General features: G+C 47.6%; 1 pseudogene; it reads right to left on the minus strand.

Annotated features, from left to right (window-relative positions):
* Positions 1 to 14,856, minus strand: part of LOC145819247 (protein neprosin-like) — a 137,848-nt pseudogene that overhangs the window by 105,263 nt on the left and 17,729 nt on the right.

The following is a 14,856-nucleotide window of genomic DNA, read 5'->3' on the forward strand; positions in this document are numbered from 1 at the left end:
TTTCGGACGATTTGGATGAGCTTAATGAGAATCAAGTGACTGTGGTTTCTGAGTACTTTTCTGTGCCCTTAATTTATTGCATAAATTCATACTTTCAAAATTTTGATGAAAACGATGAGGAAGAAATTCCTCCGGTTTTGCAACACTTAATTGAGCAGGAGCAGGAGAGATTTGTCAAACCCTTAACTGATGAAATCATTACCGTGAACATTGGTACTGAGGAGGACCCGCGGCTGGTCCAGATCGGGTCCACGCTGTCTTCGGAGGAACGCGAGCGCTTAGTCACTTTACTAAAAGATTTCAAAGATGTTTTTGCGTGGTCCTACGAAGACATGCCTGGGATCGATCCTGAGATTGTACAGCACCGGATCCCCCTTGACCCCGAGGCCCGACTTGTTAAGCAAAAACTCAGAAGGATCTGCCCCGATTGGGCTCTCAAGATTAAGGAAGAGGTCACCAAGCAGATCGATGCAGGCTTCCTGCTAGTATCCGAATACCCGACTTGGTTGGCCAACATCGTTCTAGTGCCGAAGAAGGATGGCAGGATCCGGGTATGCATGGATTTCAGGGATTTGAACAGAGCAAGTCCGAAGGACGACTTTCCCTTACCGCATATTGATGAGTTGGTGGATTTTACGGCAGGGCATGCTTTACTTTCATTCATGGATGGCTTCTCAGGGTACAATCAGATAGTGATGGCACCAGAAGACAGACAAAAGACTGCATTCACCACCCCGTGGGGAACATACGGCTATAAGGTAATGCCGTTTGGGTTGAAGAATGCCGGAGCTACTTATCAACGGGCCGCGACCACAATATTGCACGACATGATCCACAAAGAGGTTGAGGTGTACGTGGACGACATGATTGTCAAGTCCAAGGAAAGAAAGGGCCACTACACCGCCTTGCAAAAGTTTTTTCAAATCATCAGAGAATTTCGGTTGCGGCTAAATCCTCAGAAATGTACTTTCGGTGTCACAGCAGGGAAAATGCTGGGGTTTCTGATTACACAAAAGGGCATCGAGGTCGACCCTTCAAAGATTAAGGCCATCTTAGAAATGCCACCACCAAGGACTGAAAAGGAGGTGCGAGGCTTTCTGGGTAAAGTGCAATTCATAAGACGGTTTATCTCAAAATTAACCTTGACTTGTGAACCACTTTTTGGTCTCCTGAAGAAAGGCAATAAATTCCAATGGGACGACCGATGTCAAGCAGCTTTTGAACAGATCAAAGAATATTTGCAGAATCCGCCCCTGTTGTCGCCGCCAAAACCGGGGAAGCCATTGATATTGTACCTCTCAGTGATTGAGGCCACAATAGGCTGCATGCTCGCACAAGAATCAGAGGATAAGGTGGAGAGGGCCATCTATTATATGAGCAAGAAGATGCTAGAGTATGAGACTCGCTACACACCATTAGAGAAGGCTTGCTTAGCTTTGGTATGGGCTACTAGGAAGCTGCGGCACTACCTGTTAGCTCACTCTGTAATGTTGGTTTCCCGACTGGATCCCATCAAATATCTTTTCGAGAAACCGGCACTTACGGGTAGGCTAGCTCGTTGGCTGCTGTTGCTCTCCGAATTCGATCTGAAATATGTGACACGCAAGTCAGTTAAAAGAAGAGCAGTGGCAGAGTTCTTGGCCGATCACCCAGTCGAAGGAGGTGAAGCAGTTGAATACTTATTCCCAGATGAAGCCATTTTGCATATCGATGACGAATATTGGACGATGTACTTTGACGGAGCATCAAATCAATACGGGTATGGGATAGGGGTGTTGCTGATAGCACCCGACAATTCCCGTATCCCTCTAGCCTTCAAACTCCGGTTCAAAGTCTCGAACAATGAAGCAGAGTATGAGGCGTGCATTGCCGGCCTAGAAGCGGCCTTGGAACTAGGGGCAAGACGGTTGGACGTCATTGGGGATTCAAACCTGGTTGTATCTCAAGCAAACGGAGACTGGAAAGTCAAAGAAGAAAAGATGATGATGTACCATCAGACCTTGGACTTGCTAATCCCTCGGTTTGAGAAGCTAAACTTCGCTCATCTTCCAAGAGAGAACAACAGGTTCGCAGATTCTTTAGCAACTCTATCTTCCATGATAGGCATCCCGTTTGGAATCCGGATGCGTCCAGTCGTCATTGACCAGAAATTTGCGCCAGCCTATGAGTCGATCGCCGCTATAGATGAGGTTCAGGACGAAAACCCCTGGTATTATGACATTTGGAATTTCTTGGAAAAGGAAGTATACCCGCCAGGGGTAAATGCCAAGGATAAAAGGGAAATTAGAAGAATGGCCGTTCAGTTCATCATCTGTTGGGGTAAGCTGTATAAGAGAGGCCATCTGGGAATGCACAAGCTGTGTGTTGAAGCTGAGGAATCGAAGCGCCTAATGAAGGCCATCCATGGAGGAGAATGCGGCGCACACATGAACGGGGTAATGCTGGCACGGAAGATCCTCAGACAGGGTTACTACTGGTCCACCATGGAGGAGGATTGTATTAGTTTCGTTCGGCGATGCCACAAGTGTCAGATTCATGCAAACCGCATGAACATCCCGCCGTCGAAGCTGTACAACATGACTTCGCCATGGCCATTTTCAGTTTGGGGAATCGATGTGATCGGGGCTATCACCCCGAAGGGGTCAAATGGGCATGAGTTCATCCTGGTTGCGATAGATTATTTCACGAAGTGGGTCGAGGCCCAATCATATGCGGTGTTGAAGGCGTCACACGTTGCAAAGTTTATCAGAAACAACATCATTTGTCGCTATGGGGTCCCAAACGAGATAATTTCAGATAATGGTTCCCACTTCAAGAAAGAAGTGATTGATTTGTTGGAGAAATACAACGTGGCTTTTCATAAGTCATCTACATACCGGCCGCAAACCAACGGAGCGGTCGAGGCTGCCAACAAGAATATCAAACACATACTGCAGAAGATGGTTGAAACCTACCGGGATTGGCCAGATAAGCTGCCATTTGCTCTGTGGGGCTACAGGACTTCAATCAGAACTTCTACCGAAGCGACTCCGTATTATGGGATGGAGGTCGTTCTACCTATCGAGATTGAGGTTCCATCGTTACAAGTATTGGCTGAGTATCAAATAGCTGAAGTAGATTGGCAGCAGAGCATATTTGAGGAACTCATGCTTTTTGATGAAAGAAGACTGAAAGCACTGTACCATGTTCAAGGCTATCAGCGCAGAATTGCCCGGGCTTTCAACAAGAAAGTTAAGTCCAGGAATCTAAAGGAAAGAGATCTGGTGCTCAAGGACAACCGAGCTCCCATCCACGACCCAAGGGGCAAGTTCAAACCCAATTGGACTGGTCCCTACATCATCAAAGCTATCTGGTCAAGTGGAGTTGTGGTTCTGATGGATCTAGATGGCCTAGAGTTTTCACAACCGATCAACATGGACAAGTTGAAGAAATATCACCCCTGAGAGGCTCGCTAGGCCGAAAACCAGAAAGGGCGACCTAGGCAAAAGTTAGAGCACAAAAAATTAGAAAATATAAAAACTGAGTTCGCAAGGTTGAAAACCCGTAAAGGGCGGCCTTGGCAAAAGTTAGAGCGTAAAAGGAGAGTGAAAATACCCGAGTGAACCTAAGCCTGAACTACGTAAGGCTTGATTCCCATCTTCGGGATACGTAGGCAGCTTCACCTTGAAGTTTAGCCATAAATTCTTCCCCGATCAACTTTGTCCATTTTGACCATCTCGGTCATCTTTATCCATCAGCATTTATCGCGATCTCCGGTACAGTGCTATACAGACTAGGGGCAACTTTCCGTTGCCACGACGGTGCAGCGCTATTCAGACTAGGGGTAACTTTCCGTTGCCATGCAGTGCTGCGGTACTCTTCAAACTAGGGGCAACTTTCCAGTTGCAGGGATCTGGGGTTGTGCATCTCAGTGACAGATCTTAGGCGTGTCCAGTTCTGATCCATATCGAAAATAGTTTTGAAAAGTTTTTAGTAAAAGTTGACTTTGTTCAAATTAATCTCTTTACAACTAAGACCATTTTTAGACTAAAGCGGAAAATTTTCAGTACCACAACCTTCAATTTCATTGATTTCAAAACAGAGTTCTCCTGCTCTTGCATACAATCGAAGTTGCCTTTTTATTACATTCATAAAGAAAACTTGAAAGTACTAGTAAAGCAATAAATCTGGGGCATAGTCGAGTCAAGCATCCCTGTGCCCCCTCCCAGAGCTGGTCGAAGCCTCTGACGCCAAGCTAGGCCCAACCTGTGCGTCCTCGTTGAGCCAATCCAAGCACTCATCAGACAAAGCACAATTGAAAGTGGGAGCAGGAGCCAGGAGTTCTCTAGTCCTCCATGCTGTGGCATATCGGGCAAGTTGTACACCTCGGACCGAGAAAGCAGCCGGGTACTCAATCCCCTCTGGCGGGAAAATCTGATCATGACCAAACTGGCGCAGGAATCGGAACGGGAAGTAAAATACACAGTGGGTCAGACCAATCAACTGGATCCCGATCAGCCGGGACGTGCTATAGCTCATTGCCGGGAGATTGAGCCAGGAACAACGCCAAGCAATGCGATCTGCGGACAGATTTCACATCCAGTCAAACCACCATCTTTCATCAGGGGCATTGACTAGGCGCTGCCGAAAGAAATAGCCTCTAGCTGAGTAGGCCGGGCAAGAGTCCACAACCTGTAATTTGTCCGTTAACCATACCTGGGGAGGGATAAAAAAATGAGAGATCGAAGAATAGATATATTTTTTTTTGATGTATGATGAGAGAAAAGTAAGACAAGGGTTTTGTGAGAAAAACCGAGCCTGAGGGCCGAGTGATGTGAGCAAATAAATATGTAAGATGGGGTGGGAAACATTACCTGCAGCAGCAGTGGACTCCCAGCAAATCTAGTCGTCTCCCAGCGATAGACAGAATCCAAGCCCATCAGCGTCTCGGCCAAGGTCATGGCGATGCAGCTCTTTCCTTCCCTCAAGCCTTGGGTAACTTCGATCAGACGAATGCTAGCTCCGCCGAAGCCCGGGGAAAGTAGAAAGTGAGACAACAAGCACAAGCAAAGGGCGTGTTGCCGGAAACCTTGCCAATAATGGTTGCTGCGGTCACCGGCGTCAGAAAAGCGATGGATCAAACTAAGGATATCCAGTTCCCCATTACAGATCAGAGACCGAGCATCATGCGCGGTGAGTCCGCACATCCGCCCCAAGGCCTGGGCGTGACCGAAGCGGAACTGGGGCAAGATCTTTTCGTGACTTTCAAATTCCATCAAAACTTGAAAATCTTCAAAAGTCGGACATACCTCTTGCCCGCCGAAGCTGAAGACATGCGTCACTGGGTTCCAAAACCTCGCCGCGACATGGAGGAAAGGAAGGTGCAACGGAGTGCGACTCAGCGTGAACAGTGCATTCAAGCCGAAACCCCGGAAGTTCAGCTTTTCGGAACCATCTAGAGAAGCGATCCAAGCTGTGAGGTTTTCAACAAGAAACGCCTCCATTTCTGATACAAAATTGAGGTGAATTGAATGAACCATGGAGCTAGGGCTTTTAAAGAGGGAAAAACACTATTCAGGAGGACACGTGTCAAAATTGGGCGGCTGCGGGGATAAGTGGCCGGCCGGCCACCTTTTCTGGCAGGTCGGCCATTTCCTTTTACAAAACTGGCCGGTGGCCCCCTCTTTCCAATAAATCTGGCCGGCCGGCTCCCAAAGGTGGCCGGCCATGCTCCAATGTATGTCCTTGGCCCTGTTTTACCCTCCAAGGGAAAGTTTCGAGCATTTCCATGCAACGGATGTGTCAAAGGCCTTCATTTCCCTCTGTTTCGGATGCGTTCCGTCATCGCCCAGATCGTCCGGAGTACACTTTGTGTTGTTGAGTTTTGTTTATCGAGTTGTCGTTTTGCTTATCGAGTTGTTTGTCGAGCTGTCGTGTTTCGTGTTTTTGAGTCATTGCTCTCTGTTTAAGCAATCTTTATTTAAGTCTTGTTTATTTGCGTTGTCAATGTTATTGTATTTTGCTTATTGAGTTGTAAACTTGCTGAGGTTCTGTTATACCTTAGAAAGTTAAGTTGTTGCGTCGGTTCACTACCTGACTAGGCGAAATGCACAATACACGCTTCCATTCAATCTCATTTTGGTGCAAAATGATGCGATATGATGCTAAGTGTTTAAAATACAATACTTTTTTCAAAATCTGTTTCATCCCATCATGCCTCGCTTGTTACAACATTTTACAGACTAAGGCACAAGTTTTACAGAAATAAACTGCCTGATAATGTACAAATGTGCTACAACTACTAGCAAAAAGATAAATAAAACAGGAAACAGCTGCGTCTGTGCTCTCAGGAGCGGGAATAAGAGGTCCTCCTCGTCCTCTTCTGCGGGACAACCTCTGCATCACCATCATCATCCGGGTCGGAGCTGTCGTCCTCAGGATCCCCCTCAGCCTCGCCTCCACTCCCGGAACCAAGACCAGAGTCCCCCTCCTCAGCAGATGTCTCTGACAGACGGTCTGTAACCTCCTCCTCCTCCTCCTCATCGAGCTCCGCCTCTACAACATGTGCCCTGCGCCTGCGAGAGGACCCTCCTCGAGCTCCTCGGAAAGGCCTGGATGGCCCAGCTCCATGAAAAGGCCTGGATGGCCCAGCTCCGTGAAAGGGTCCAGATGGCCTAGCTCCCCGAGAAGGCCCAGGTGGCCTGGCCTGCGGCTGAGCGTATACCGGGGGCATCTGAAAATAAAGAGTTCAATTCAAATACATCAGTCCAAGTATGTACATCAGATGCAGATACAAGCAAGAACTACATGACACGAGTGCATGTAAACACAATGTACAAGTGGGGTGTGTGTCAGATGTGCTCTACACAAGTAGCCTATCAATGCAGTAGAAATCAGCATGTCATTAGAGGTATGATAAATGCCAGAAAACTAAAGGGTACCTGGATGCCCATGATAGACAATTGTGCCTTCCTCCGCAGGACCATGCCCTTGAATGAGGCCACCAATCCGATCACCTCCTCCATGTACTCTCTGGGTGGCTGCAGACACAAGCTCAAATCATCAACGAATAAAGGAGTGTCTAAGCATTTGAATGATAAATGAAAAGCAGTAGAACATACCGACGGTGAGTCGGGATCAATGACATATCGATGACCGGGCATCGGGGGCTCTATCGGGATCGGAATCGGAGAGGTGGTCCCGTACTGCCACCCCATCAGCTCAGTCGGCATATCCAGCCACCCGGGATGAGGAAGAGTCGGAGGAATCGGGGGAACCGATCTACCCCCATCTCCAGATGTACCAGCCCTGCTGGTGGAAGGGGCGTCTGCAACCCGAGCCCGGGCCTGGCTCGAGGATGGCGTACCAGCTGACCTCGTCATCGGGGTGCGAACTCCCGTCAATGGAGGCATCAGGTATGTATGACGGTAAGTGGCGTAATCCCCCTCCTCGAGATGTAGCAAAGCATCACTACCCAGCATAGCACTGACTACATCCTGGGAAGAGAGCCTATCAGCAGTCCGCATACTGACTGGGGGTGCTGCGGGAGGGTCCTGAGAAGTGTACCCCCATACCTGACGCAAAAAGCGTTGCCCCAGAAACCATGCTCTACCAACCGTTCCTTCGAGCAGGACCATGTACTGGGAGGTGCCCGATCCTCTGGCATACTGAAATCGGAGACCATCACCCAAGGGTGCCCAAGGCTGCCATGTAATCTACGGATAACAAGTGCATAAACCAATCAGAAATCGGGAATATGCGGGGCAAATTAAAGATGAAAATGGAAGGGACCGAGAGTTTTGAAATACCTCCGACGTTCGCACAGTGTCAAAATACTGCCGTAGATAAAAGAGAGTCTCTCGGGGTCTCGGCCGGTGCTGGCCCTCGAACACCAGTGAGTACGGGGTCATGAGGGGCCTTGCCACCTCCAACTCTGGGGCTAACGTCGGGAAATACACGTAGACCCATAACTGAGAAAAGCAGTGCAGAATGTAAGTACAAAGTGCTGAGGGCAAAATACAGACTGTAAAGTGCGCTGTGTGTGCAATGTACAAGTAATGAGGAGCAGAAATGTAAATCAAGAGGACAGAAAGTACCTCCCAGGCTCTCCAATAACCGCCAAGTAAGTCTCCCTGCCCGCGGGAGGTCGCGCTCATGTAGCAGTAAAGGGTGGCCAGGCCGGCGCTACCCCAGTCGTACCGACTGACCTGTGATAGGTCAACTAGAGCGCTCAACAGATACAGCCCAACCGTGTTCCCTCTATCGGCGAACAGAGTAGTCCCGAAGAGGAACATAAGAAAACCATGGGCATACTGCTCTATCTCCTCAGGAGTCCCGGGCTCCATCTCCTCCCTCCGAAAATGGGAAGAGAACCAAGTGTATCGAACTCTCCCGGAAGCTCTGTCAACGGGAGGGCGGGCCCCCAGCAAATGTATCCAAGCGGCCTCCCATTCGCCCATGTCCTCGTCGTAAGGAATGGGCCAACCTCCTATGTCCAGGCCGGTCAATACAGCAAAATCCAGCGGGGTCATAGTCAAATCCCCAGTGGCGGAAAAATGAAAGGAGTTGGTGGTGTCCCACCATCTCTCCACCAAAGCTGCCATCAGTGTCCTCCTGGCAGGACAACGTGATAACCCAACGCAGAAGGCCCCGAACCCCGCCAGATCTACTAAATCCCGGACAGCCTCCGGGAGCTCAACATACCAATCCCTCGCAGCGGTGGAGCCATATCCCCGCACAGTGCGAGAACCAACCTGCATTCAAAATGAATACATGTGTCAATATAGAAATGAATGAGCTGTGTGCCAATGAAATGAATGAGCTGTGTGCCAATGAAATGAATGAGCTGTGTGCCAATGAAATGAATGAGCTGTGTGCCAATGAATTGAATGAGCTGTGTGCCAATGAAATGAATGAGCTGTGTGCCAATGAATTGAATGAGCTGTGTGCTAATGAAATGAATGAGCTGTGTGCAAGTAAATGGGCTGCGTGTTCAGAAAAATCAGAGTGTGGGCTGTGTGTTCACTTTCAACTTGGGCTGCGTGTTCAAGAAAATCAGAGTGTGGGCTGTGTGTTCACTTTCAACTTGGGCTGCGTGTTCAGAAAATCAGAGTTTGGGCTTGCGTGTTCTACTCTCAATCATTGTGGGCTGTGTGTTCACTATCAACTTGGGCTGCGTGTTCAGAAAATCGGAGTTTGGGCTGCGTGTTCTACTCTCAATCAGTGTGGGCTGTGTGCTCACTTTCAACTTGGGCTGCATGTTCAGAAAATCAGAGTTTGGGCTGTGTGTTCAGAAAATCAATTTGGGCTGTGTGTTCAGAAAATCAGAGTTTGGGCTGCGTGTTCTATTCTCAATCAGTGTGGGCTGTGTGTTCACCACCAATTCGAGCTGTGTGTTCAGAAAATCAGAGTTTGGGCCGCGTGTTCTACTCTCAATCAGTGTGGGCTGTGTGTTCACCACCAATTCGAGCTGTGTGTTCAGAAAATCAGAGTTTGAGCTGCGTGTTCTACTCTTAATCAGTGTGGGCTGTGCGTTCACCATCAATTTGGGCTGCGTGTTCAGAAAATCAGAGTTTGGGCTGTGCGTTCTACTCTCAATCAGTGTGGGCTGTGTGTTCACAATCAATTCGAGCTACGTGTTCAGAAAATCAGAGTTTGGGCTGTGTGTTCTACTCTTAGTCAGTGTGTGCTGTGTGTTCACCTTCAAATTCGAGCTGTGTGTTCGACAAATCAGTGTTTGAGCCGTGTGTTCACTTCTTAACGAATGTGTGCCGTGCGTTCGCAATCAATTAATGAGCCGAGTGTTCAGAAATTCAAGTGTTTAAGCTACATGTTCAGGATGCAAACAAAGTACTATGTCATAGGCTAAAATGTGTGTTCAAGCATGGCAAAGGCACGAAATGCACGAAAAATGCAAAAAATGAAGTAAATACCTCTCGTGCCTCATAGGAGAGGTGATGCTCTGGCTCTCGCAGAAGTAGATCTCCAGGTGCTCGATCATCGAAATCAGTAAAGTGACGAAAAATGGCCCGGGGAAGAACATGTGCCGGCGGGGCATACCTCTCAGGAATAAAGGGTCGGACCCTCGAAGGCAAAGTCATGACATCAAAATCATCCCCGGCACCCGGAGAGCCTCCACCATGAGGAAGATTACCCGCTATTTCGGAAAACCTGCAAAAGGAGCAAAAATGAGCCAAAATTGAAAAAAAGTCAACAAAAGTCAATTCTCGGGAAATGAAAAAGTCAACAAAAGTCAACTCCCGAGAAAATCTTCCAAATATTGAGACAAACTCACCTCAAGTGGCGAAAATGAGAAAAGAAGCCCCGAAACCACAATTTAATCGGTTCAAAGTGCTTGAAACTGAATGTTTTCGCGAAAACAACTTGCGTGGGGCGTTGGAAAACGCGTACGGAGCTCAGATCTGAGGGAGAAAATGGTGTGGGAAGCAAGAGGAGAAGATTTCGTGGCTGAGGTTATGAGCTCAAAGTGTTTGGGTGAGGGAATATATAGAAAAGAAGGTGAAAAGACAAAATTACCTGCGGATTTGGGCAGGTGGCCGGCCGGCCACCTTTTCTGGCTGGCCGGCCATTCTCTTTTTGAAAACTAGCCGGCCACCTCCCCCCTTCCATAAAATTGGCTGGCCATGTCCCCCACATGCTCACCTAGCTCTCTGCAAATTTTGAGGAAGATTGGAGTTCCCGGGACCTGAAAAAGTTCAAGGAAAGTGCACTTTCTGTCGCGAAATTGCTCCCCCGGAACTTCAGCTTCAAGTTCTGACATGTGTCTCATCATTATTCATCGAAATCAAAGTGTATCCTTTTGAATATGTTGTAGCCTTTCCAGGAAGTGGATCGGAGGCCGTGATCGAGCTGCCTTCACCGAAACACGCATTTCCTTGCTCGTTATTTCGTAACAAACGGGCACCTTGATTTATGCTCGTTTTGCACTATCGTGCCCGTAACTTGCATTCTCATGAGCATACTTGCATTATTATGCACATTTCTTGATATTGTCATACCTCTGTGCTTGAGCATGCGTTGTCACGCACGTTCCTTTCTCGGATCGCGATGCATTCACTCGCCGGCACTGCGTGTGTCAAACTTTCGAAATCACATTGAATATATGTTGGTAGCATATTGTGCTTGTTGAATTTCTCTCTTTTGCAGGCACGATATTGTATGTACGGTTCATTTGAGGCTGGTGCGACCAGACGAATCGCGCAGGTATCGTATCTTCTCCGTGTGAGACGTGGCGAGGATTGAATAATTCTCCGCATTCTTAACTGCATGGAATGTAGTTGTTGCTTTGCATTCTTGCTTAAAACTGTTGCATCTATTTGCGAATACTTGCTTCATTACAGCTTGCTGCATTTGCCTGATCATTGGGTTACTTCCGGCTCTGTGCATATCGCTTTGCATTTTGCCCCATTGCCTGTGGGCATGCCTACGGGCACATCTCTGTTTATCTTGTACGTTTGTCTAAGTCTTCGGCCTTGTCAAAAATGGGTCGTCTTTGGGCTTTGACATTCACTCCCGTCACTTGTGACTTCCGAGTTCTGTCAAAGAGGGGCAACTGTAGACACCCCATTTTTGACCGACCTTAAGACTCAGACGTCACCAATTGAGCGCTTGGTGATGTTGCATATCGTGCTCGTTCGGAGGTTTCAGAGTCTCGGCCGTGAGCCCTGCCTCCGGATTTCCGAACCCTCTTCTGTGCCTTGCCTCGGTTTGCGAACCAAACTCGGTTTTTTCTGTTTCTTTTCCTGAGGGGAGGGAGAGGTCCCGTAGACCATCTCTCAGTGGCCGTGGGCTACATTTTGTGGCTGTAGGCCATTTTGCCCATTTCGGAGCCCGGTTTCCGGTTTTTCGGGACCGTTGGCCGTGTGCCTCGGTTCGGGACCGCTTAACCATCTCCGTTTGCTCTGGTTTTTGGCATGCATCTTATTTTCTCCCTTTTGAGGGACACTGAGGTCTGAGAGACCCGCTTCGTGGTTGAATGCCACTTTCAGTACTTAACAGGCAGTTTTCGGGGCCCCGAACTGCGCGTTCTGGCCCCCGAGCATTCGTTTTGCATCGGTTTTCGTTCATTTTTGGCAGGTACCTCTGTTTCATCACCAGGAAGGCCGTAGAAGGGTGGGAGGCCAGTAATTGTTCTGTCAGCCAACTTTATCCCTTCATCGCCCTCCGTCGCCCGACTTTCTTCACTTCAAAGCCAATGTTGAACAACCTTGGGCCATTTTCTTGAACTTTTAACAACATATTTGTGTTGTACACACATGGGAGGACACCAAAAGTTGGTGGCCGGCCAGTAATTCCACCTGACCCTTTTGAACCCTCCTTAAAAATGGCTTCTTCTCTCTCCTGTTTTACAGTTGACAATTTTGAACCACAGGGTTGTGTTGAGGGCACCTGGGAGGACATCTATCTGTGGTGGCCGGCCATTAAATCACCTTGGCCCTTTTGACCCCTGGCCGGCCGGCCATGGGGGGTGGCCGGTCGGCCACCTGCAGCCCCAAAAACTGGCCGGCCTCTCTGCTCAGGGTGAGTACATTACAACTGTATATCTGTTTTCCCCCAAAAAAATCTGTATCCGGGGGACAGCTTTTGGGGGAAAACTTGGTCCTTTTCCCCCCACCTTTTCCCTCCATTTCTCCCCCTCCTTGGTCCATATAACTGGCCTCCAGCATTGGTCCAAGGGTTGGAAGAAATTTGCCTTCAAGTCTTGTATACACATCTCCCTCCATCTCTCTCTTTCAAGTTCAAACATCCAAGTTCTACCCCTTTTTCTTCATCACCACCTAGCATCACCACCACTACTCCATTTCCAGCAGCTTGGGGAGCTTTCCAGCAGCTAGGAGGCATCACTTCTCAAGCCAAGAAGCATCCAAGGGTTGGTCTTCAAGGGTAAGCATCAATCCCCTCTTTTTGAGCTTAATTTTGCAACATTTCTTAGCCATACATGCTTGCTGTTTTGAGCTCCGGCCCTAACTGAAAGTGGCATTTTTTTGAGCTCCTTTTCACTTTTGTTTAAGGGCCTCTCACTGTTTGAGGTCCCCATCTTGCACTTGCTTCATTATCCCTCTTGTATGCCATAATCTTGCATAGTATTTTTGGCCTATATATGATCTGTTTTGGAGCATGATGTAAACTGTAGATAGGCTTATTTTGAGCCCTTCTTCAACATTGAAGAAGGGCTCATCACTGTTTGGGACCTCCATGTGCCACTTGTCATTATACCCCTCTTTGGTCCCCATTTTTGCATGATTTATTAGCCTATTGTGCTTCTATTTTTGGGCGATTTTCAGAACTGAAAACAGTCTTATTTTGGTCTCCTATTCATGTTTCATTAAGGGTATTTCACTGTTTGAGACATCCTTTATATACTTTGTGTTGTACCTCTCTTTTTGGCCATATTTTGCATGATATTTTTGGCTTGTATGCATACTGTTTTGGGTCCGGCCATCAACTGTAAAATGCATTATTTTTGGCCCCTCTTCAATGTTGTTGAAGGGCCCCTTTGTGTTTAAGGCCAGCAACCTTCACTTGCTTCTCTGTCCATCTTTTGGCCCATTTTTTGCATTAGAGTTTAGTCATACCTGTTCTGGTTTTTGTGGTTTTCCATAAACTGTAAAAGATCATGTTTTGGGCCCCTCTTAAACTTTGTTGAAGGGCCCTAATCTGTTTGAGGACAGAAGCTGTGAGTTGCTTCTTTATCTCGCATTTAGGGCCATTTTTGCATGCTAGTTTTGCCCTATTTTTGTTTGCTGTTTGGCCATGCTTTGAACTGTAAAAATGCTTATTTTGGGGCTGCCTTGCTTCTGTCTTTTCATTCCATGTACCAATTATGCATGCTTTGTATAGCTGTAAGCCATTTCATGTACCTAGCTTTGCATTTCGGGAGAAATTCCATGCATCGGGTGTCATTTCGCCTTGTTTCGGGGCTGTTTTTCCCCTCATTTTGCTACTAATTTTTGCATGTTTGCATATCATATTCCATGTCTTCGCCATGTCTCATTAGACTGGCATTTCGGTACCTGAGGGTCGGTCCTCGGTTTGCGTGCACACGTGCACGCATTTCGAGTTGTCTTATTTTCATCTGATGGCCTCCTATGTGAGTGGGGCTGAGGCTCTCTCATGTTGGTGTAAGCCCATTATTGCATTGCGTATGCCATTTCATCCATAGCATTGTGTATGCTCGGTTGTATATTACCTCGTGCAGCGTGTATGCCATTTCATAGCATTGTGTATGTTAGGATTGTATCTTAGTTGCATTTCATGCATGTCATGCATATTGCATCATGTTCGGGATAGGAGTTAGCCCGGGCACGGGAAACGAGGTGCGTTTCGTACTTCGAGTGACGGAACGTGTCTCAATTCCCTAGTCGCCGACACTCCGGATCATCCATGATGGAGTTAGGTCTTGTTGTGTTTTCATGTGCATTCATTTCATATTAAATTGTGCAATTCGACTCCTCGGCCATCATGCCTCAATATGCGTGATTGGTGGTACGAGGATCGAGGCATGCATATATTTGTGAAAATACATTGCTATGTCCCTTTCCTGCTCTCTGTTGCAGCAAATCAAGAATCAACAACTTTTCGGAGCTTGGCACGCATTTCAAGAACAGGTGCAAACAGAGGCTAATTGGGGCATCCCAGTGGATTTCCGCGCAAGGCAGCCTAAACATACATCATTCATCAGAATCGAGGCAGTCCCTGGCTTGCACACCAGTTTTACAGCTTTCTTAGTTAATTTGTTAATTAATAAGGAATTTATGCATTATTTGGACTGTAATATTTGGACTATACTATTCTTTTATTCGGAACTGTAATTATTTATTTTGGACTGTATATTTATTTGGACCCTCTGCGCGAGGG

Source organism: Camellia sinensis, chromosome 2 (assembly GCF_055761805.1).
Source record: "Camellia sinensis isolate YWXY chromosome 2, ASM5576180v1, whole genome shotgun sequence".
NCBI classification, from domain to species: Eukaryota; Viridiplantae; Streptophyta; class Magnoliopsida; order Ericales; family Theaceae; genus Camellia; species Camellia sinensis.